General features: G+C 34.6%; 1 protein-coding gene across 1 annotated transcript in view; it reads right to left on the minus strand.

Annotated features, from left to right (window-relative positions):
- Positions 1-1,737: 1,737 nt before the first annotated feature.
- Positions 1,738-25,006, minus strand: part of LOC118203559 (uncharacterized) — a 235,732-nt gene continuing 212,463 nt past the window's right edge. Inside the window, exons 29-30 of the transcript XR_015040229.1 lie at positions 14,996-15,165; positions 1,738-1,900 (exon numbers count right to left, since the gene is read on the minus strand). The gene's annotated coding sequence lies outside the window, so the exon portion shown is untranslated. The remainder of the gene's footprint in view (positions 1,901-14,995; positions 15,166-25,006) is intronic.

Below are 25,006 nucleotides of genomic sequence, written 5' to 3' on the forward strand. Positions count from 1 at the left end.
TGCATTTATGGTTTATTTTCCGCAATTAATAAACTTGCTTTTAGTGAAAGGTATTGTGCTAATGGTTTCTGGGTTCGCAGTGAAGCAGTACTACTACTAAGTTTTGGATTTAACGTTACATAAAACCAGATTCAGAGAAAAAAAACTGTCTTAAATAATGTTTCCAGGAAACTTACGCTGTTAAACGCTGAGAGAGTCAATTATGTAATCATTTTAATAAGCAAGAAAAATTCTCATTTAAAAAGCATTTAATTCACTAATTGAATTGAAATTATTTCCGAAATTAGTTGCTGAACACAAATTGCTGAACTACAAATTGCAAGCACTTAAAACGTTTTTTTTTTTTTTTTTTTTTTTTTTTTTACTTTTGTATAATATATCTTTCATAATCCCATAGTCAAAAATATTTCATGGTTTATTGTTTAAATTTTATCAAAAAAAAAAAAAAATGAAGATAAACGAGAACTAGTTATCTTTAAGTTCATATCCAAGAGTATAATATATTTATTCCAAGCTTTGAAAGTTTAAGTAGATACTGCAATTAATGAATTTAAAAGAATTGTATAAAATTTTAATTTTGGAAAATTACAGCAGAAGCATTGTTTTATATTTTTTAAGGCAGACTTTTCAAAAAGTTTTATTACTCATGATAACTACTAAAGTTTTCAGAAATTTAAAACATTAAATGTCTAATAAAAAATATAACGGCAAATATTTATCCAAAGCAATTTTATACCAGTAAGAGATAATTTACTCATAATCTTCCCCCGAAAATGTTTCTTCTAATTCAGGCAATAGTAAATTAGGAGTTCCTTCAACCTTTTTCAGGTTTTACGATATTTTCATAATTTTAAGAAAGCGGTTGTAGATTTATGATCTTGCGATGTTTTTGCATTTAAAATTGCTTTAATTTGGTGATTTGTCATCAATTATGTATCTTAACATCTGTTTTTAAGGTATTCTTGACAGATATTTGGGTTACCGTTTAAATTTATCTTTTCTAGTGCATCGAAAATGAGTTCTAGTTTGGTTCTAGCATCCGTGTTCTAGCCTCTTTTCGCTTTACTAGATTTGGCGACTATCAATATTTTGGCGAATTCAAAGAAACGTTTGATTCGATTAATATACAGATGTCTTGAAAATTTCTTAACAAAAAAAAATTATATTATTCTGGTATCATTAAAATATTGCTAATATTTCAAAATTATATTACTTTAGGAAATTAATATAAAAAGTCTTTTTTATTTTTTCTTCCTCTTTTTTAAAATGACTTTTCATGTCTGGAGATCGTTTAATAATTTGTTTGTGAAATTTAAATACGTTGAATTCGATCAAGAGAACTCGGAATCCATGCTACAAAAATTGTGGACTAAACTCGAGTACCACTTGGATGTAAACATATAGCATGTGGAGTGTGTGAAAAAAACTTGGCGACATACCGGTTCTTTCATAAATCAGTTGTCACCGATCTGTTAAAAAAATACAATACTTAAAAACACAACTGTGCAAGAAATTTTAAAAATATAGTGCTTTGAAACCTGGAGAATCATTTTATTATGCATAATTTTCATTTTTTTAAAGTTATCAAAAATTATGTGAACTGAGATTAAAATCTTAAATATAATTTTATTTGTTTATGAATTAATTAAATATTTTAAATAAATACAAACCCATGAAAGAATGACTTTAACATATAAATAGTTGTAGTGCGTTTAATACATAAAAATGCGACACTTTTTGAAATAAATTATGCCTTTCTTCTCTAATAATTTTTATTCAATAATAAGGATAATACACATCATGTGGAAATGGGGCGTATGGTGGATTAGGTGGATTGGGTGGATAGTAGTCGGGTGATGAGTGTATGACATCTTGCTGTTGCCATTTGAAGCCGACTTCCCTGTGAAAGATATAAAAATGCTTACTCTAATGAAATTCATATGAATTTCAAGTACTCTGAAATGTCATTTTTTCTAAATCTTATTTTACACATAAAACTTTTTTTCCGTAAATGATATTCTCTTTACCAATTCTTCATAGATAATAAAATAATTTTAATAAAGCAATTAGGCTACGTTTATATAGAAAAATTTTAATACGTAATAAATTAAGTGTTATCAATATATACGGAATGAAAAATGAGCTTTTCATTAATGTAGGAAAATTTCTTAGACATCATTATATAGAATACTATTTGAAATTATTAATTATAATAAATGAAAAATCGCATTTGATTTATTCGAATTTTAACATATTTTGATGTGAATTTTGTTTATAGAGATGCAGTTCTCTATTACTAGAGTTAAAACAGAAAATGTTTTAAATAATTCAACCTTCACTCTTGCGCAGTTTTGCTTTCCACTTTTATCTGTTATGTAATGCTACTGTAGTTAAAGTACTGCTACTGTTTTATTATGCTACTGTAGTAAAGTCAAGCTGAAAACACCGCCAGGGAAATCATTCTCTTTATATAAATTATAATGTAATATTCTGTATGAAATTGTGGGGTTCGCATTGCGCCCATGATCATGTGAGACGAAAAATATATTTGATAATTATTTGTGTTCAGCCATAAACATTTTATTTAATTCGGCCACGTCTGCCTACAAGTTTCTCCTTCGAGGGTCATCTTTCTAACTACGCAGTTAAGTCTCTCCATAACCCAGAGAACCATCTTCAATCCGTTGTCTCCAGTAAAAAAACTGCGTTCTAACTCTACTTGCTACGTCATCAACATTGCTACGTCTTTTTCTCTTTTTCATTACACACACACTCCCTAAGATATATATGTAAGATAAAAAAATGCAAATCAAAATTATAATTTTAAATGCCTCTTAATTGCTCATATTTAATTTGGGTACTTTGTCTCTAGTAATACTTCTGCATTGCCTATAAGTTTTAGCCAATCGGAGAGAGAAAAATTTTACTATAAATGTTGTTGCAATTCCACCTCGCCAACATGGACTACCGCTACGAAGGGTGAAATCCAAAAATTACAAGTTGTGCAAAACCGATTTTTAAGAATTATCACAAATGCACACCCGTATGTGAAGAACAAACATCTCCATGAAGATTTAAAAATGGATACAATAGTGGAATATTTAAGAACTAATACGGCATTTTATGACGCCGCTAAGGAGTGTCAACATATGGACATTTTCAACCTATTTCACTATGAAATTTTACACGAGGACCAGCACCTCCGTCCATATGCCGCTTTTCTACTCAGTGGAAACCAGGATTTTCCAACATAATTTATGTTTTTAAGTATGTAGTACTTTGAAAAACTTATTTGACTTGTAAATAATGATGTTTAGAAATCTTAGCCGGATGATCATGTGACACACACAGCCACGCCCACAAGATATTACTTATATTTTTCCTGTATATACTTTTGGACTTTTTGGAATCGTATTTTATTTTCTGCATTTATGACTGCAACACACACCTTCTATGAACTGATTTAGTACTATTTTATGTATAACTATTGTAAAACTTCAGATTTACAGCGCTACGATGCCTGGATACCTCATCGCCAACCAGATGTCTTATCGCTCATCACGTGACATTGGTCACACCCCCTGCATCTGCTATCCTGTCTCCATGAGAACTACGTTCGGCATTTCCTTACCTGCAGCGTTCCTAGAAGCACCAAAGTTCGATAGCCAGAACACAACCTGCAATTTCGCAGGTTAATCACGGCAAATAAAGCAAGTTGGCGTTGGACCCCACTCTCTTTCTCTGCTTGTGCTTTTTTGCTGGCTGAAGGACGTATCTTGCTTTGCTGCTTTTGTTTAAAATGTAATGCGCCATCATCAAAATTGTGGGGTGCCATAAGTAATAAAGATATATTTTGGATATCAAGTGATTCTTCAAAAGTTCCCGACTGCCAAACTAAATTTTATCATCACATGTATGTGGTATTCGTAAGTGCAGTACAGCCACCAGAGGGCATCACCTACGCGCCTGCAGCGAGAGCGAGGTGAAAGAGGAGTATGACATAGACAGACAATCGTCTATCCCACGCGAAGGTGGTAACAAAACTGCATATACGACAGCTAGTGCGAGTAGGCACTAAGCTGATATGTTAAAAAATATGTAAAAGCTATGTAGAATCCTGTTTGTAGGAAACGGCACTGTGACTCGGTTTAATGTAACCTTTTCTGTTATTTTCATTAAATATTCTGTGATGTGGAAAACGTTGGAATTGTTATTGACCCTAGGAATATTCATCTTCAATTCCCCTACCACAGAAAATCTGGGGGGGGGGCCTGTCCGGGATACTTAGATACTTCAGAGAATGTACTGTGAAAACTTTGCTTTATCTCTTTCTTGAAGACAGTGATACTTCTGTTTCGTTTTTAAAATGAGTTTCTTGAATAATTTAAAGGAAAGTGATTTAATAGCAATTGCGGAACAAATCGGAGAGACTGTTCCAGAAAATGCTAAAATAGCTGACATTAAAAAAATTATTTAAAATTCTGATGCCTTCAAAACGAACGTTAAATTTGTTCGTGGCCTCGTCAAATCGGGCGCCGAGAATAGGACGCCTACAGTAAGTAATGAACACTATCTGTTAGAGATCGAACGTCTTAAATTAGCTCAAATTGAGAAGCAGATTGAGCTAGAAAATTTAAAACCACAATCATTATCGGGTGATAGAAGAAACGCGCAGACTAGTGTTGGAAGATATCATTAAAAGCGTCAAAACACTAACTATAGCTCTACCCCAGAAACCGGAAGCTCTGCATTTGTTTTTCCATTCACTTGAGAAAGCTTTTACTACTAAAAGCGTACCAGTGGAGTTAAAATCAGAAGTGTTGATTAATTTATTAGGTGATAAATGTAATAACGTTTTAACATATGTTTATGAACAAGAGATCGCGGATTATGATAAATTAAAAACTCTAATCTTGAAAGAATTTCAGCCTACACCGCGTGAATGTTTGAATAATTTTAAAATTGCGCAGAGACATTCATCTGAATCGCACATTCAGTTCGCGTTTCCGACTCAGCGCAACTCTCAATTATTATTTAAGTTAAGAGAAGTAGATGATTTTAAGAAATTGTGTGATCTCTTTGTATCTGATAAGTGGTATGAAACTCTTGATTCTAAAACAAAGGAACATATTAGTGTTCGGGAGGGCCAAAGTTGGTTCCCACCTAATCAATTGGGAAGAGAATGTGATTTATTTTTTTTATCCAGGGTAAAGTCTTTAGCTGATACCAGTAACACGCGAATCGAAACTCAGAACGTATTTGCTATGTATGTGGGGATAAAGGTGAATTGTTTCGTTTTGCGAGAAATTGTCCCAAACGATTAGAAAAGGAGGAAAGTTTGTCTCAAAAAAAGGTATCTGGTTTAAAAATTGGATCGAATAGTGCAGCTAGATATAAGTTAGAATTTATTGAATTGTTGACTGATGGTAAGAAAGTAAAATGTTTAATAGATTCTGGAAGTGAATAAATAGTTGTAAAGAAATCTCTTTTTCCGAATAAAATATCATGTGGATTTATAGAACTAAAAGTTTTGATCCACATGGTTAAAGTAGAAACGGCTAAGTTTATTTTTTCTTTATGCGAAAGCAAAAAAACAAATAAAGCTAGAAGCAGCGATGGTTTATGACTTGATAACAGATTGTATTTTACCTTCCTCGTGTTTAATGGATATCTGTTCTAATGGGGTGATGATTACGCAATATGAAAATGATTCCATCTCTCCGGAAAGGAATTTTTTTGTCTTTTATTTCTGAAGCCATTGAGGGAGACAGCAAGATAGATTTTTGGTACATTAAGGATGAAGGATTATGCAATAATGTTTCCACTCTTATTAATGAGTATAAACCGTTAAAAAAGCCGCGCAGTTTCTCAGCGTTCGAGGAGAATTCCTTTTGCTGACCAAAAAATTGTTAATGATCAAATAGATGAATGGTTAAAGGATGGGATTATAAAGCCATCGTTTCCAGAATATGCTTCGCCAATTGTTTTGTGTAGAAAAAATTGTAGCAAGACGAATTTGTGTTGACTTCAATTAAATAAAAAAATAGTTAAGGATTCTTTTCCCATGGCACAAGTAGAAGGGGTTTTAGATCGTTTGGGTGAAGCAAAGGTTTTTTTCAACATTAAATTTAAAAAATGGTTTTTTTCATATTTCCGTGGAGGAAAACTGCACTAAATACTTGGCATTTATTACTCATGCAGGCTTGTACGAATTTCTAAAAGCACCTTTTGGTTTGTGCACATCCCCTAGTGTGTTCCAAAGATTTATTTGTTATGTGTTTAGAGATTTAATTCCGTATGACACTGTTGTTACTTACATGGACGATTTTATTATTCCAGCACGAAACGAGAAATAAGGTTTGGAAAAGTTAAAACGCATTTTAGAAGTAGCCAAAGAATACGGTTTGGAGATCAATTTTAAGAAATGCCAATTTTTGAAAAGAAAAATAGAATTTCTCGTGAATGTTATTGAGGATGGTACAATTCGCCCCTCTACTGAAAAAAACTAGGGCTGTTCAAAATTTCCCGGAGCCCAAAAATCTTAAGCAGATTCAGAGTTTCTTGGGTCTTACTGGGTATTTTAGGAAATTTATTGCCAACTATTCAAAAATAGCGAAAGCACTAAGTGATCTTCTTCGTAACGGAGCAGAATTCAAATTTGAGCCTGAACAAAAAGAAGCATTTAGCAAACTGAAAGAACTTAAATTATAATTAATAAATTTTAATTAATAAATTGAAAGAGCTTTTATCCACAAGTTCGGTTCTTCATATTTTCAAACAAGGAGCACCATTAGAATTGTATACAGACGCAAGCAGTCATGGTTTCGGCGCTGTATTGCTACAAAAATCAGATGATGGACAGTTACACCCCATTTACTTCATGAGTAAAAAATCTAGTCTCCAACAAGAGAAGCTATCTAGTTATGAGCTTGAAGTTTAGCTATAGTAGAAGCTCTAAAGAAATTCAGGAATTACCTTTTAGGATCTAAGGTCAGAATAATTACGGATTGCGACGCTTTCCAGAAGACTATGTTCAAAAAAGATTTAACTCCTAAAGTGGCGAGATGGGCGTTACTTCTAGAAGAATTTGACTACGAAATTGTTCACAGATCTGGGCAGCAAATGAAGCACGTGGATTCGTTAAGTAGAAACGCTACAATTATGGTTGCTTATTCTCAGGGAGAATTTACAGGCAAGATTTCGGCTGTGCAGAGAAGTGATGAGTGTCTCCAGTTGCTAAAATCCTTAGTCGAGCAAGGACTAAAGAAAGATTTCCTAGTGAAAAATGGAGTATTATACAAGTTCGACAGTGGTCGCGAGCTACTTGTGGTACCCGAAGCATTAGAGATAGAAATCATACGTAGTATCCACAACAACGTACACTTCGCAGTGTCTAAAGCGGAAGATCTGCTGAAAATCGACTTTTATATTCCTAACCTTAGAAAACGAATTGAACAAGTTATCTCAAATTGTGTAGAATATATTTTGTGCGAAAAACGAGGTAAGGGCGAAGGGTTGCTGAATCCCATAGCAAAAGATAGTATCCCTTTGAGCACTTTTCATATCGATTTTATAGGACCATTACCTTCGATAAATAAGAACTACAATCATATTTTAACCGTGGTTGGTGCATTCACACATTCGTTGGCTCTATCCAGAAAAGTCTACATCAGCTCAAGAGGCATTGCAGAAACTGAAACTGCAACAATCAACTTTCGGTAATCCTTTGAGAATTATAAGCGATAAAAGTACCGCGTTTACCTCTAAAGATTTTGAAGATTATTGTAGTCAAGAGAAGATCCAACCATATTTACAACTACAGGAGTTCCTGGAGGAAATGGACAAGTGGAAAGAATTCATCTCACTTTGATTCCAGTCCTATCCAAATTATCCATAGATGATCCAACCAAATGGTATAAATAATGTTGGAGATGTACAACGTATCCTAAACAGCACTAAGAGCAGAAGTACAAAGAATTCTCTATTTCAGCTCCTCACTGGTGTTAAAATGAGAAATCGAGAGGACTTAAAGATTATGGAAATTCTCGTAGAAGAAGTAAGAAATATTATGATGAAAGATCGAGAAGATATGAGAGAAGAAGCATGGCAAAACATCCAAAAAATTCAGGAAGAGAATAAAAAAACATACAAGAGAAAAGAGGCGCAGATAATACAATGTGAACAACCTAGTTGCCATACAAAGAACGCAGTATGGAGGTGGTGTAAAGTTAAGGCCAAAGTTCTTCGGTCCGTACCGTGTAACAGCGAGGAAAGGCAAAGATCGGTACCAGGTGGAAAAAGTAGGACACCATGAAAGTCCTATATATACGATGCTCTTTTCACAAATCAAGAAATCCTACATGTCCTGCGACAGCTACAGCAAGAGAAAGCACCGGGGCCAGACGGAATAAACTATCGAATAGTTAAGATCGCAATACGGTCGCACGTCAACCTCTTCCGTACCCTTTTCAACAAACTTTTCAACAAAAACCACCGGCACATTTCCCAAAATTGGCCAAGTTATTCTTTTCCTCAAAAAGAATAAAGACCCAAAAAGAGCGGACTCCTATCGTTCGATATGCCTACTATCAGCGCTTGGCAAGACATTTGAAAAGTTACTCATGAACAGACTGCGACGCCACCTGCATACTACCAAATACTTAAGCGGAAACCAATACGGATTTAGAGCAGGAAGATTAACAATCCACGCATTCATGGAAGTCAAGGAGAGCATTTTAGAGAAAAATTTACCGGCCACCACACAGCATTCATATCATTAGACCTAAAGTGTGCCTTTGACACTCTGTGGTGGCCGGCTATACAACATGCTCTGAGAGAGGCGAAATGTCCACGGAATATTTACCACACCCTGGAGAGTTACCTTTCAGAGCGAAAATTAATTCTACCGCATAACAGAGGTGTCATCCAGCAAGACCAAACCCAAGGATGTCCGCAAGGTTCCTGCGCGGGACCGTTTCTCTGGAACGTAACGTACGACATCATACTCACACAGCCGTGGCCGGAACACACAAAAATAATTGCCTACGCGGACGATACAGCTCTAATTGTGAAAGGAAACACCAGGGAACAGCTGCAAGCAAATTCCCAGGAATCCTGCAACCTCTTCCAGGAGCGATGCACAGCAATAAAACTCCAAATAGCTGAGACAAAATCTCAAATACTGCTGATTCCTAAAAAAGGGGACACACTCGCACGCCAACCAAGAATAACGCTCAACGGCTAAAGACTCCGCATTAAGCGAGAACTAAAGTACCTGGGCATAACTTTTGATGATAAACTAAACTGGATTCCTCACGTGCTGGAGCTTAGGAAACGAACAGCACAGGTTGCCCTCAAGCTCAAGTTGATGAATGGTTACAGATGGGGACTTAACCCCCATTTACTCAAGACCCTGTATATGACAGTCACTGAGAAAATAGTAACATATGGAGCTGCAGTATGGGCCTCTCCGATGCAAGGACGCAAAATAAAATATCTACAGAGTATACAAAGGCCGTTCCTGCTCAACATTACTAAAGCTTTTAGAACATCTCCAACGAATGCACTCAATGTTCTGGCCGGATTGCCCCTCTTTACATAAATGTGGAAAAAGAGGCAGCCTACCAGTTGGTGAAGCAGCTTAGCCGCCCTGCGGTGCTTGGTGACCATACTTTTACGGCAGACAACCTAGAACAGGAGTCCAATCGCCTCCACACACACCCGTCGACTCAAGGCCAAGGCGTGCTCATTAATATTAAGCAAAACACAAGAGCTACGGACAATGATATCGTATTCTACACAGATGGCTCAAAAACTGACGAGAATGTTGGCTGTGCATACATCGCATTTCGGCAACAGCAACCAATACGCCAATGGAAAGGACACTTGGAATCCAGAAACAGTGTTTTTCAAAGTGAAGCCACAGCCATTTATCATGCAATAAACACTATAACCCAACATCGACATCAAAACAGTTTTATAATAACAGACAGTCTGTCAACATTATATGCTATATTAAATCCTGTGCACGGCTCCCCCATAATTGCAGCAATTCAAGAACAACTCTCTTTTCACAAGACCTTAAAAATCAACCTAGAATGGACAAAAGTGCATATTGGCAACCTTGGGAACGAGGCCGCAGATCGGCTCGCAAAAGAAGCAGCCCAAAATAACGATGCAGAGACACTGCAAATTCCATGGCCCACCTCATATCTAAAAAAGAGCTTGAAACAGGCCGCAATCACACTGTGGCAAGAGGCATGGAACAACGATGAGACAGGATGACGTGCGCATGCGCATCTGCCAAAGGTTGATCCAGAACGTCTTATAATAAATCCACAACTGGTCTATATTACCGGGCATGGCCCGTTCCCAGTCTACTTTGAAAGATTCGGCAAGACGACTACCTCCTTATGTTGCTGCGGTGAACTGGGAACGCCAGAACATTATGTCGAAAAATGCTCACTAACGGAGGATCTACACATCCCGTTCCCAGAGACAAACAGATTAGCCTTCAGCAGGTTCATAATTAAGCAGCGACATCTCAAACGCAGCATTACAAAAATTATTGACATGCTTATGGGCTTAGGAACAGACCTATGCCAAGTGTAAACCATTTAAGAGTATTTAGTGCATCATGCAACATTCCCATACCAGCTAAAGGGAGCTCACTGGCAGCATTATATAATTGTAACTGCACATATAAATGGCTCTTATTATGTATGCTCTTATTATGTATGCTCTTATTATGTATGCTCTTATTATGTAACTTATTACGTATGCAGCAGCAGTAGTATACAAGTACTTTGTCATCATAAAACGCGGTAATGGCAGCATCTGTAATCACAGTCAGCAGCATCATATGTACACATGAAATACCAATTGTATGCTTCATGTACTCCGATATTCTGCCACCAACGCACTGTTATTTTCGTATTTTTGTAACGCCTGTCTGCAATTTCACTATACATATTAAATTTGTAATGCGTATTTTTTCCCGGTATTTAATTCAGTAATCATGTATATAACTCACTATCTCGTATCAGTATAATCTCACCCTCTCTATGTTTCAATATCACCGCACTATGCATCTCAAGTTTGTAGTTTATATACGCCATTATTACACACTCCTATATCTTGTCACCAAGTGAACTGTTTTGTTTATGTATTCTTGTAGCGTCTGTCTGCATATCTTGCTACGTATTTAACATTATAATACGTATTTCTCTCCCATATTTAATTCAGTAATCCTGTATATAATTTATTATCTTATTTCAGCATCAATCACCGTACTATGTATTTCAAATCTATAATTCATATATCCTCCTTGTATAACTCAGTAATCCGGTATCTAATTCAGCATCTTGCATCAGTATAAACTCACAAGGTACTTCATGTCACATTTTATTCAGTAACAGTATGTTTCATGTTTCAGTATGTTCACTTTCCCATGTTTCTCTGTCTTTCAAATATCAGTATAACATAAGTATTAGTATCAGTATCTTGTTTCAGTATATCCTCATTATGTTACCCATGTTTCAGTATGTTCCATGTTTCAGTAAGTACCATGTACAGTATGTAAAGTATTTCATATTTCACTACATATTTAATGCATTAGTATAATCTCATGTACTTCATGCTTCTAACTCGCATATCCCTCATGTTTATAATACAATGTCCTCTATGAGTATAATTTCATAATGCACCTCGTGTTTCAGAATGCTCAGTTACAATGTGCTCCAGTATAACCTTTCTATACAGCTCAATATTGACATATGTATATCTCTTCTGGATATAATTCAGTATTCCGTATATAACTCAGTACTTTGTAGCAGTACATTATGTATTTCACGACTTAAGAATGTACAATTATAGTATGTTATATGTTTCAGTATGTTCAGCATTTCCTGTTCCAACATGCTTTTCAAGTCTCAGTACAATCTCACTATGCATTCTATATTTGTCATACGAATATCTCTTTTGTATATAATGCAGCAATCCTGTATATAATTCAGTATCTTATATCAGTATAATCTTACCATGCATTTCACGTTCCGGTATGCTCAGTAATAGTATGTTTTCTGTCTCAGTACGTACAGTATTTCATGTTTCATCAGGTATTTCGTGTAATTAGCGTAATTAGTATTATCTCACTATGTATTTCATGTTTCAATATGCTCAGTCATAGTATGCTCATGTTCAGTATGTACAGTATTTAATGTTTCACCATGTATTTTAAATCTCAGAAATATCTGTATAACCTCATCATGTTATCATATCTTAGTATGTCCAGATACAGTAAGTGTCATAATTCAATATGTATAATACTTCCTGTTTCAATATGTATTTTGAGCATTAGCATAATCTTACTATGCATTACATGATTCTATACCATATTGTACTCCAATATATAATTTAGTAATCTGGTATATAATTCAGTAACTTGTGCATACTAATGTCTGATAATTCAGCCTGCAGCAGCAGCGATGACCCTTCTTTAGCCATGTCATTTTCTACAGTATATGTAAAATAATTTCCCAGTGGCCGCAAGGGTATAGCTGATGCAATGTGGCCTGCATCAGGCGCTGGGTTTCGGTGGTCGGTGCGAGGCGTTTCCGTGGCCTCAGTGACCTTGGCACGTTTCACTAGACACAGGTGGACGTGGCGCTGTACCAATTAACCCTAATGGTAGAGGGATGGTGCCCACGTCCTCCGTCGCATGTCGCATGTATGTACCACTACAGCAGCTGATCTCATGAAGCCTTGGACTGTTCCTGTCTAGGAACTGTGTATGGTTCTTCCGCACTTCTTTCTTTCTTTTTCTTTTCTTTTCTTTTTTTTTTTTAATTTATTTTTCAGGTGCTGTCTTGATGAACCAGTTTCACTGATCCGTGTTTTCGAGGGCGAAAACAGGGTCAGGATCGCCGAGCTGTTGTATCCATAAGTGCAACACAGCCACCAGAGGGCCTCACCTATCCGCCTGCAGCGAGAGCGAGGTGAAAGACGAGTATGACATATAGACAGACAGTCGTCTATCCCACGCGAAGGTGGTAAGAGGTTGTGTTCACGAGAAGGTGGTAACAAAACTGCATATACGACAGCTAGTGCGAGTAGGCACTAAGCTGATATATTAAAAAATATGTAAAAGCTATGCAGAATCCTGTTTGTATCAAACGACACTGTGGCTCGATTTAATGTAACCTTTTCTATTATTTTCATTAAATGTTCTGTAGTGTGGAAAATGTTGGAATTGTTATTGACCTTAGGAATATTCATCTTCAACTCCCCTACCACATATATAAATAACAGTAATTATGAGTAAATTAGAAAGCTTTTCCTTGCAGATGGTATATAAAACGTTATCTAATTAAAAATTATATATATATATATGTATACATAATATTGGTTTATAAATAAAGGTTTTATATATTATATAAACCAATGCTATGTATATATATTACGGTGAAACACCGAAATCTGGAGAATGTCGACTTTCACCGGTGAATGTCAACATTCACATAGTCGCTTGGTGTATATCCGAAATATTTTCCAAATACTCTTATTTCTGACTTACACCGGTGAATGTCGACATTTACCATGTACTAATGGTGAATGTTGAACATATAAGAATATTATATTTATAACATATATTAAGTCCACTGCAAGATGATTTGGAACTTGAACTTCTTTTTTCTGCTATCTTCAATAATAGAATATATTTAGCAGTTCATCATAATGAAGCTCTAGGATCTTTCACAGTGTTAAAAAAAAGATTATGTCCAATCGCACAGCGATCCGAATGGACGAAAAGAGTGTGTGTGTGTATTTAATTATGGCAAAGCTCACTAGGGCTATCTGCTTAAGGGGAGGGATGCCTTCGTGGAGGGCTTTCTAAGGGAAACTGACTCGTATACATGTTACACATGGGGAAAACCACGAAAACACCCATGCAGCCAGCCCGTTCGCGGGAGTCGAACCTCGGACCGAACTACCAGTGTTCAGCGACTTTACCGCTCGGCCGCTGGTGGGCATGGACGAAAAGAGAAATACCGTAAGAGTGACAAAGTCAGAGAATAATATGATAATGTCTTGATATTGCTAGTGCCGCCCTTTACTGGCGTGACGGCAAACTTTGGTGGTACTCACGTGAGGACTTGAGGATGTTATCCAATTTATTTATTTTTTTAAATTAAAGTAAGTAAAGCATAAATATAATGCAAAAATATTTACAGAATAATATTTGAAACTGAAAGTTCTCGGGATGATGTAGAATTCTTAATCTTAAAATTTCTAGAGAACTGCTGTTCTACTGCGCTGTTTTAAGTCTCATTGAAGATCTGATTTAAATGATAGTATCAGAAATGCTGAATAAATGCGATCTAGAATAAACTGTTTCTTGAATTTAATGAAAAATAGTTCAGAAAAGTGTTGTTCAAACAAGCATTTTATTAACAATCATTTAGCCATTACAAACTGTTAAAACATTATTAAGAAACTCTACTGGCTCATTCTCTTGTGGCGGCAAATAAAATAATCTAACTTGTAATGTCCATTTAAAGCTGCTCTGGCAGTAATGGAAGCAATGATTCATTAATTCCATTTATTTTGTTTATTTATTAGTTATTTTTTCCTTTACGAGGAAAAAAACAAAATTGTGTCATGTCAAATATAAGCTAAATAATTCATTTTAAGGGAAATCAAACACACACACACATATATATATATACTCTAAGGGACAAAAATTCTCAAGTAAAGCAAAACTGTTTACCTAAAGAAAAATAAACCTATTGAGGTAAATTTCTGAAACCAAAGCAAAACTGTTTACTTAAAGAAAAGTAAACCTATTGAGGTAAATTTCTGAAACCAATCCAATGCAGCGTCTTAGCAATGGAAACGAAGGGAATAATTAATTTATATTTTTTATCTATAAATCAATGAAAATATTACACGCATTATCAAAATTTCAAGATTCTATGCAATCATAGCTTTTACTTACGTCCAGAAAGGGATGGGGATGGGGAAAAGCATTATATCTCTTCTTTTCAGAAACCACTTTAGAATTTTTTTCCCCAAGGCACCTTCAGAAAACTGCGGGGAGAGTAATAGGCATATTCCCAAGAAGACAAAGATTTGTGTCAGGCGAAACTGCATAGCGTCTAAAACCACCTATAAAGGAATTAAAATTTGTATCAGTATGTTGGGAGAAACTAATAGATCTGTTTGTGATAAAAGACAAAATTTGAAAGCAATTTGAATTTAAGTAAATTTATTTTACGTATCTTAAGTATTTTAAGGGGATATTTTAAAATGCGCAAATATCAAATTTTAGAAAATATTTATATATCAATCTAAAATTCTCTTTTCTTAAAGTTTAAACAAAGCATATTTTAACAAAAGATATGCTTTCTGAGAAAGTTTCAACAGATTGAGTGCTGCTTTTCTGTGATTCAAAATTTGTGCTAAATTTATGTATAATGAATGTTTCTTGAATTTTTTTTATAATTAAAATAAATAACATTTCTCATACTTTCGTTTCACTTGAAGAAGTAAAAAAAAGAATATTTTACCCTTTTAAAATAAATGTCTTAATTCACTTAGTTCTAGGGCTGAAGAGATTTGAGAGGTGTTTTTTTAATTAAAAAAATATTTTGATTACCACCGTATAATGCTCATAATCAGAGAACCTTATTTTCAAAGAGTGTCTTATTACATGTTTTCTACTTATTATGTGGGAAAGTCAAACTGCCCATGTGCTTTTCCGGGAAAACTTTTACTATTATCAGTCTATTAGAATAAGCCTACAGGATCTGTCAGCATTGCCGTATGGGCAAAAAAAAGAAATATTTCCTTGCCTAACGAATCAGTCTGCTCCAGGATAACGTTCTGTATTCGAAATATCTGTCATATGAGACAGTTTCGTAAACTTCACTAAAGGAATAATTTTTATTTATTCCCACATTTAGTCCAAATCCACGGGTCATCATTAAATTATTTCTGAAAATATTAATAATATACTAATGTCGGAAATGCTAGTAATTTACTAATTTATTATTAGCTATAGCAAATATTTACACATACTGTGTGCGCCCATAATCTAATAGGTTTTCAGCGCAATTTCATCTGAGTCTTTCCATTGTTTACTGGATGTGGAAGATAGCTGCTACTGAATTTCTTGCAGAGCTGCCTTGCTTTCTTCAAAAGACTAGATTTCAAGAAATTATAGCGGTTTCCTTCTTCTCCTCAAAAACAGATGTCAAATAGTGCGTGACACTATCACTGAACATATCGGCCACTGTGATGAAGTAAGCTGTAATGTAAATCCATTTTTAGCTGAGATTTGAACCTCTTACCACTTCTTCAGAAGATCATTGATAGTGACAATGGACTTTGATTTCTTTATGATCTCCTCCTTCTCCCCAGAAGAAACTTATATTTCTCTGAAAAACACAAGTTTTCCTCTCTAATAACAACCTCTCTGAGAAACATAAGTTTTCCTCTCTAAACATAAGTATTCTATGAGTCTTCCTCTTATTCCGGCTCAAGAAGGGCTTGCAAAACCTTAAAGGTGAATTCAACTTGTTCTTCAGATAACTGTGTCTCCATCTTGCTATCATCGCTTGATCCGTATCTTTTGCTTCGGAAATAATTCACTATGTCCTCTTCATTCGCTTTTTTAGAATAAACAAAATGCAAAGACCTTCAAATAAAATTAAAACTTGTTTAAATGATTCAAGGATCTTCGGTCAGTCTGTCTGTCTTCAAAAATTAGCAGACTTCTCTTTCTGTATGCACTTTTTGAAGTTGTGTGTCTGATCCATGGCCTGGGGCAGAAAAGTCTTATTCAGAGGCAGATACTGGATCTTTAAAAGTCATATTAAGTTTCAGTTCCTCTTTCGAGTGTCGAGGGGGCTAACATCAAGTAACATGTAGTTTTGAAAGTAAGAGAATAACAAATAGAAGTATTTTTCCTATAGATTTTTTATGGCGTAGGATACAAAGATTTCTTCTGTTTACTTTTCAAAAACTAAGTTGATAACATAAGCGTTTTAGTTCGATCTCCGTATGACAGGCATAATATTCTGCAATCGAAGGGCGAAAAATTGAAGCTAAGTAAAGAATGCAAGCTTCAGTTTTTTGCATTCTCATTTTGACAACTTTAGGGAAAATTTTTTTAAAGTCAGTGAACTTCGAACTTTTATTATTTGTGTAAAGCTCGTGTTGTGTCTCATGTAAGAAGGAGAAGCTTCTATTAGTACGTATCGGAATTCAACCACAACATGATCGTCGCCTGTCGGGACTGCGGTATTACTACTCATATTAGTTGAGATTACTTGCATGTCAGGTGAATATGGAATCGATCGATCCAGAAGAACCATACTGAACACCATGCAGGATCTCAGCTGCCCCAGGCCACCTATGCTAGATAGGACAGACATGTTGTCCTCTTGACTTTTCGGAATCGTTCAACCATGTGAGTACCTGAGTCAAGAACTTAATTCGAATACAGAACGGCAAATATCTGCACGGGTAGATACGGATAGAAGCTGGGCCTGCATATCTATTGTGACCGCAGGTGATTGAGGCATTGCTGAACCTAACTTCCACCCATATTTTGAGGGATGAGCGGTCCAGTGGCCTTCCAGCCCTTTTTTCATACCATCAAACTCTCGAGAGGACTTTTGGCTCGTCGTGTATGAGTGTCCTCTTGCTGCTTAGATGTTATAGGCTTAATAACATCCATGCTTTCTCGAGGATTCAAACTGAACCCGAGCCCATCGATACGGCAGTCAGCGTCAGTAATCACTATACAGGCTGGGCGGTTGTCCGCGCTGAAAGTACGACGGCGTCGGCAACACGGCGATCATTGTGCGGCTTCCCTCGACGTTGCAGCAGACACAGCAGCGCCTACAGTGGCAGACGGGCGACGACGCTGGACGCAGGAATTGCAGCAGGTCGCCTTTACAGACGAATGCCAATTCTGCTTACAGCGTCGTGATTTACGTATATATGTGTGGAGGCACTTAGGAGAACAAACGTTTGCCAGCTTGAATTCATCATCACACAGGCCCAGCACCTGACCTATTAGAACAGATTATGGGTACTAACAGGTTAGGTACTAATAGGCATTATTACGTTATTATGAGTTATGGTAATTAGTTTTAAATTATGAGCACCGTTGGGTACACATTCGAATCACCTGTTTTCATGACCGATAATGTGGACAACCGCTGTTACATTCTGGCCTGTCAAGAATGTAACATTTCTACTCGATATCCTATCATCGAAACCTTCGTTACGCCTTCTTTTAAGAAGATAATTTCATGACCGCATGATCTCAGGACTGTTCTGACCTTTCTGGATACAGAGAGCATTCGAATGTTGCCCTGGGCAGCATCTTTTCCAGGTTCTCAGTCAATGTAAACATGTGGCAATAGGTTGCAAGAGAATGACACTCCGCCACTCACTAGCGACCACGATTGATGAGCGCTGGCATTGAAGGCACATGCAATGAAGCACCTGTATATGTTGTTCAAGCTCAGTTCGATTTGATGCCCAGCCGGATTGAAGGTCTGTGTACTTAATTCTTCGAGCTATATACTCCAAACCACCTGTAAATTTCATCCAGTTATCCAATCTTCTTTCCATTATGCTCTAAATGTAATATAAGTAAGATTCTGTTATTTCCTTTCCTTCCTGCTATAGCACTTTTAATGGCCATCAGTGTACATAAAATCTTTCCAAATACTGTAGCTTTATAGAAGGAATACAATGAAACATTTAAACAATTAGATGGAACGTAGATTGGATATCTTAGGTTTCTTTTCCAACACACCGCATCTTTATCTTACAACTAGCTTTCAGATGTCTATGCTGCTCGCGTTAGCAATTTTCAAAACAGAGATCAGATTAATGTATGTTAACTCGCTGAGGACTTGTTCCTTTTCATAAATCAAAAAATTTTTCACACTGGTGCATAATATCAAACATGGAAATCACGTACGTCACAAATTTGCGGCTTTCTGGGGGTCGCGCAGGCGAGTATTTGTAAACTTCTAGGATACTCCCTCAGTTTTTGCTTTAGAGCTGAGTAGCACTTAATATATGTTACTTCCAGTTATAAATTGGTTGGCATTTTCTCAACTGACGCTAAAAAAGGAGTTTTGTAAAGAGATTCTCAAGACTTGATACTCATGTTTCAAGAATCTCTTTCGGCATCCGAGGTTGTATATATATGATTCTATATCCGGTAATGTTCCATTTGTTGTTAATATATCATAATTATATGCATTTTGTTATTTTATCGTGATGGACCACAGAAAATGGCTGCATGCTGCCCAAGGGCCACGAGTTTGACATGCTTGGTCTGAAAATTTGATGAATTTTTTGTCTGCTTTGTATAATATTTTCATTTTGGGAAAGAAGAAATATTAAAACTTAAATTTGACCTGAAAATATTAATCAGATTTAATAGTTAGTAATAATGTTTATCTGCAGTTTCAAAATATTCTAACTAAATTATTAATTTTCTGTTGTTCCGCTTTTCAACACCATTCTGTTTGTAATAAAATCCAGTGTCGCAGTCTGTTCTAATAACAGGTGAGAAATTAAAGATATATCCATACTCCTACAACCACTATTGCGATACGCACTTCCGTAATGGTAAGCTAGCGCACTTCCGTAAGGGGAAGCAATTCCAAATTACTTTCTAAATATTCAATCAGGCCTCTTTCGCGTCTTTCAAATTAAAGAGTATCTGAAATTTGCATATGTCCTAAGAACGCGTTCAAGAAAGGGAAAATAACATCAATATTTACTAGCACATATTTAAATTCCAACAAATTAAAAGAGATTTAATAGGAATTTCCAAAAACATTCACAAAGGAAACAATCAAAAATATCTCTCATATGGTAATTTATGATTTTGTGACATAAAAATGAAATGCTTAAAACTGATCTCTTATTTGGATGCTTTGCTGTTTGCGCAAGAAATAGATTAAAGTCTTATTTTCAAATGACAGTTAGAAAGTGTTGATCAGATGTGTCAGATTTTGAATGTAATTTTTAACACTTCGAATAAATGTTTTTAGTTTGCGATAAAATTCTTTGCATCATAAATTTCCGTTGTTGACGATCGACAAAGATAAGATCTTTAATTTTTTTCCATATCATAAGAATACATACTTCAATATAGTGCAATTTAATCCTTTAAAAAAAGTTGAACTTCTTGAACAACTTCCTAAAAATGTTCTTTTTATTCCAAATTTTATTTGTAATAAGAATTATTATTGTAATCATTATGCTGCTATAGTATTTTTTAAATTTGAATTATTTATTTTTAGTTTTTAGCAAATGAATTTAGTACCTAGCTAAATAAAAAAAAAATCTGCCGCTTGAAGGAAATATTTATTGCAAGCCTTATATATAAGCTAATTCAGCTAAAAAAAAAAAAAAAGCATAGTTACATCTTAAATAATTTAGTGCCTTTTTTTATTAAATATGTTCAAAAGTCTCCACACTGCGTTAATCGTTGTTGAAATGGTACTATAACAAATGCCTTCTCTTCTCGCACAATTTGATTTTGTTAGTTTAAACAGCTTGTTTTAAACACATGGCTTCATGCTTAAAATCTTAGCCAAGATCTCTGCCAATCATTAAGACCTTAGTTTGTGATTATTTAAATTGTGATGGAGAAAACGTAAGGTATTTTATGTTAATTAACCAGTTATTATGATTTAAGTCTTTACCATAAATTCTCCTTTCCGTATTTCTCACCAAAACGCAGATTAGTTTGTGTGTATTTAAGCTGCTGGTTTTTGAATCTTTAGATTAGGAGCTTCTGACAACTTCGTCCTGCTGTTAGTTACTCTCGTCAGCTCTGCTTAAAGTTATATTCAGATTTAGCGTTTTACCAGCCGATGTTTTTAATTATGTGCCAGTAAAATTCTGAGCCAGCTCAACTAATCTATTTCATCTGTAGTCCTAAACTACGGTATATACATTTGAATTTAACTACTTGTTATGTTAATTTAAATATTCAAAAGTAGCGGAAGTATCATCTAGCAGAAGTTGTGCCTGTTCTATTCAGTTTAAGATCTATTATATATCTTTATAAATTTATCCAGAGTGCCCATGCTTTTATTAATCGTGACATAAATTTATGGATCATTTCGTAAAGAGTATTATTTAATCTCTTGTTACCGTGAAGCTATAAAATAAACTTTCCTTCAGATTAGTAGTAGAAATTACTAATCCTTTCAGATTAGTAATTATTTTATGACTTTTAAATGAAAGTTTATTTTATAAAACCCTTGTTTTAAAATAAAAAACCCTTGTTTTAAAAAAAAAAAGCATAGTTACATCTTAAATAATTTTAAAACAGTTTATTTATACGTAAATTATTCCGCTTTTTGGAGGAAGTTGATGAAAGTGGAAGTTATTTAGAAGCCAAAATGGTAATGTAGGAGATTAATTACAATGTAACTTTAAAATCTAGAGGATCATTATAGTCCGAAGATTTTACAATTAAATTATCAAACATTTTCTTATGTAACTAAACGGCATCCAATAAAGAAAAACTGTATTTATTCAGCAAAGAGAAAACTAGAAATCCCATTATAATTCAGGATTTATTTTTTGTGCTCACTTTACATTCGTTCAGAACACTTTACAATCAAGATGTTATTTTAACCTCGAAGAGCATATACTCGTTAATTTTAAAATTATTAACATAAATATTTTCTGTGTAGCAATAGTATTTTTTCTTTCTATCTGTGGAATGAAACTTGATAATATCAGTAACCATTAGAAAAAATTTCTTGATTTCTAACAGATATTAAATGTTAAACAATTCAGCCGTGAGATAAAAATATCTTATTGTTTAATTGTTGAAGATTGAAAACTAAATATTAAAAAATACAGAAAACATTCAACATTCTTATCAATTTAACTCAACCAACATTCGGCATACGGCCTGCTAAACGTTGTCATTCTACGCGACATAAGATCTTCAAATTATCATCCACATGCCCTGAAAAATTACCAGTTCTTGAATATACTGCCATTTGACTCGCATAAGATTTTTAATCGGTCCTTTCTCATTCAAATTATACCTTACTTAATTGAAAGATTTAAAAGAAATGCATTTAGTTCTTATTATCCTTTAATTTTACGTTTAGAGTCTGTAGATGACATAATTCATAATCTGCTGATTCAGAATGTGATGTATTTTATAAGTATTTATAACGTTATTGTAAATAAGAAGAAAATGTTACTATACTACATGTTATAAATTTCGGCGCAAAAGAATAATCACTTGCATGCTGCCTAAGAACTTAAACTGAAAGAGGACATTAATGAAAAATGCTGAAACTTTTTTTTTTTTCATTGAACTTCAAATTGATATTGTAATATCCATTGCTACATTTTAAGATATTCAATATATTTTCAAATTTCTTTCAGCTATTTTTTCAAAATCACATGAAATATTTAAAGAGAGTTCATCGTAACACATGAAATAGACTACTAAAAAATTTCGGGAAAAATTATTCGCACAGGTCACATTAGTTGTTATTATCACAACAAGAGACTTACCTGCTGTTGAAAAAAGTTTGGATAATTATTTCTATAGAACTGTGTTTATATAAAAACTCTCTTAACTGAAAAATCTTAACATTTTAAGACAGTGTTCGAACCACAAGTAAAAAAAAAAAGAAAAACAATGTCGAAATGTTAAGAAAACCAAGTCAAAATGTTCTTTGCTTTAATTAGGTCAAAGGTGCAAATATATATGCGCTAATATAGGGGTTACTTGTAGCAGGTGGAACAAAGAAAGGAACGGAAGTTTATTTAACCCGTATTTCCTTCATATTTACAATAAGGAAGAAAGCTTTTTATAATTTGTCTTTTTATGACAGATAATCTTTATAAAGAAAAGGGCTTATTTTTCAGATGTTAAATTTAAAATTTTTTTTTGATTAGATTTCGTATGAGAGCAAAACAGCACACCCATATAAGGCTATATTACAATCTAGCCTTATGTGCGGCTTAGATTGTAATTTAGTTTTATTAATCTCAAAACAAAAGGTTTACACTAAAAATTTCAGAAAAAATGGGAGAGGAAAGAAAGATTTTTTTACCAGTTATGAAACGTATGATATTAGAAACCTATTTTATTGATTAAAATAATGATATAATTTTTTAACTTTTAATTGGATATGCAGACTTATTAGGGTTAAAACATGAAAACTGTGCCCGCGTAAGGATTTCGACCACAAGTGACCGTATGAGTTTCAATGGTGAAGAATTATGGGTCTCCCAATTTTAGTTTGGACTTAATATTTCAGAGAGTACGTTGTAGAGATTTATTATTATTTCAGAGACGAGCAAAAAATTCAGTAAATTCAGACGAAGCCCAATAGAGCGCGGCTCCGTTTCTCAGTTTTTGAATGAACACGAGCCACAAGCACAATAAAACTAACTTTTATCTTAATTTGCTGTTTAAATATTTGCCATTATATAAACTTTTAATTATTTTTTATTTACCTTTTTATTTAATTTTAATCATTAATTATTTATTATGATATTTATTTATTTGCTCTTACATTTCATAACAATTTTCAATAAGGCTCGGACACCCCTCATTTTAAAAATTAAGCCCTGGAACCGGGAAAGTGAAAACTCATCAGTACCCTTTCTGGGATTCGAAATACGGCAGAAAAGACAAATCCTAAATCTTACACTATTTTGAACTGTAATACACTGAAATCCGGCTAAATGAAAAAGCACGTAGAAGATATATTTAGCCTTTTGCTCCGCGCAGTGGTAAAATATTGCTTTTATATTGTCCATTTCTTAATAATAGACTATTAAATGTTAAATACAAATTAATGACCTAATAATTGTTGAATCGCAACACTCTGAGAACCCACTATGAGCAAGGACGAGTGGAAGGTCAATTTAAAAGCCTTATATTTTTCCTAGCGAAGACTGCTTCCGGATCCTCTCCTTTCCTTTCTTCTCGTCCGTTACTTTCTGAATCATGAGTGAGTCTACAAAATTTATTTTAACAGGACAGGATTTTAGAGGTTAATTGCTAACAACATATCTCCATCCAAGTGCAAAAAGATATCAGTTATGGCTTTTAGTAAATTCGGTAGAATTCTGAAAATGATTTCTTGTATTTAAAAAAAAAAAAAAAATCTGCAGTTTCCTGTCAAGGAATTGCATTATATAGAATATAAGTTCTATATCCTTCTAAAATCCTTCGTCTTCTTCATTATCAAGAAATTTAACATCGCCACTTATACTCAGGGCCCGACTTAGCCTAGTTGGGGACCGGGGCAAAACTTTCTTTGCCCCCCCCTGCTTCACTATTTCAGTAATGAACAACCGAACTTTATGGAGGTATTTAAATTTTTATAATAAACTTTCTTTTCAATTTGGAATCCTCTCTGATGTGGGGGAGGCGGGCAACTGCCCCGTATGCCCCTGCCTCAGTTAGGCTCTGATAATACTAGTTACAATATCATAATGATAATAAATTCTTACCTAGCTTTGCAATATACAATAAATCCTTTAAAATGCGTTTATTAGTTTTTACAGTAACTAATTTTTACCTAACTTAGACTGACATAGAGTTATAGAAATTTCTGATGTAATATTGTTAGAACCAGTTAACAGTTGTTCATTATCAAACAGGCGTGATGACGAACCTGAATCATCTATCCAAATAACTGCCCTGTTTATATTATTATTATTCGCTTCATTATACTTAGAATTGATACATTTTGATTATTACCACTAATTTGACTTTTACTGAAAAAACTTAACTGGCACTTTCTGATTTTGGTGACTGGTGGGTGATTTCGTGACTGGTGGGGCTGAGCAGTCACGGATAGTGATGAGTAGGTGCTACCGAACCGGGTATTTTGTAACGGGTACTTAGTTGTAACGGGTACTGAAAATCGGTACATCCAAGTACCCGTTACTTCTGTACCGAAATCGGTAC

Source organism: Stegodyphus dumicola, chromosome 3 (assembly GCF_044657685.1).
Source record: "Stegodyphus dumicola isolate Sdum_Otavi_A_Nest chromosome 3, ASM4465768v1".
NCBI lineage: Eukaryota > Metazoa > Arthropoda > Arachnida > Araneae > Eresidae > Stegodyphus > Stegodyphus dumicola.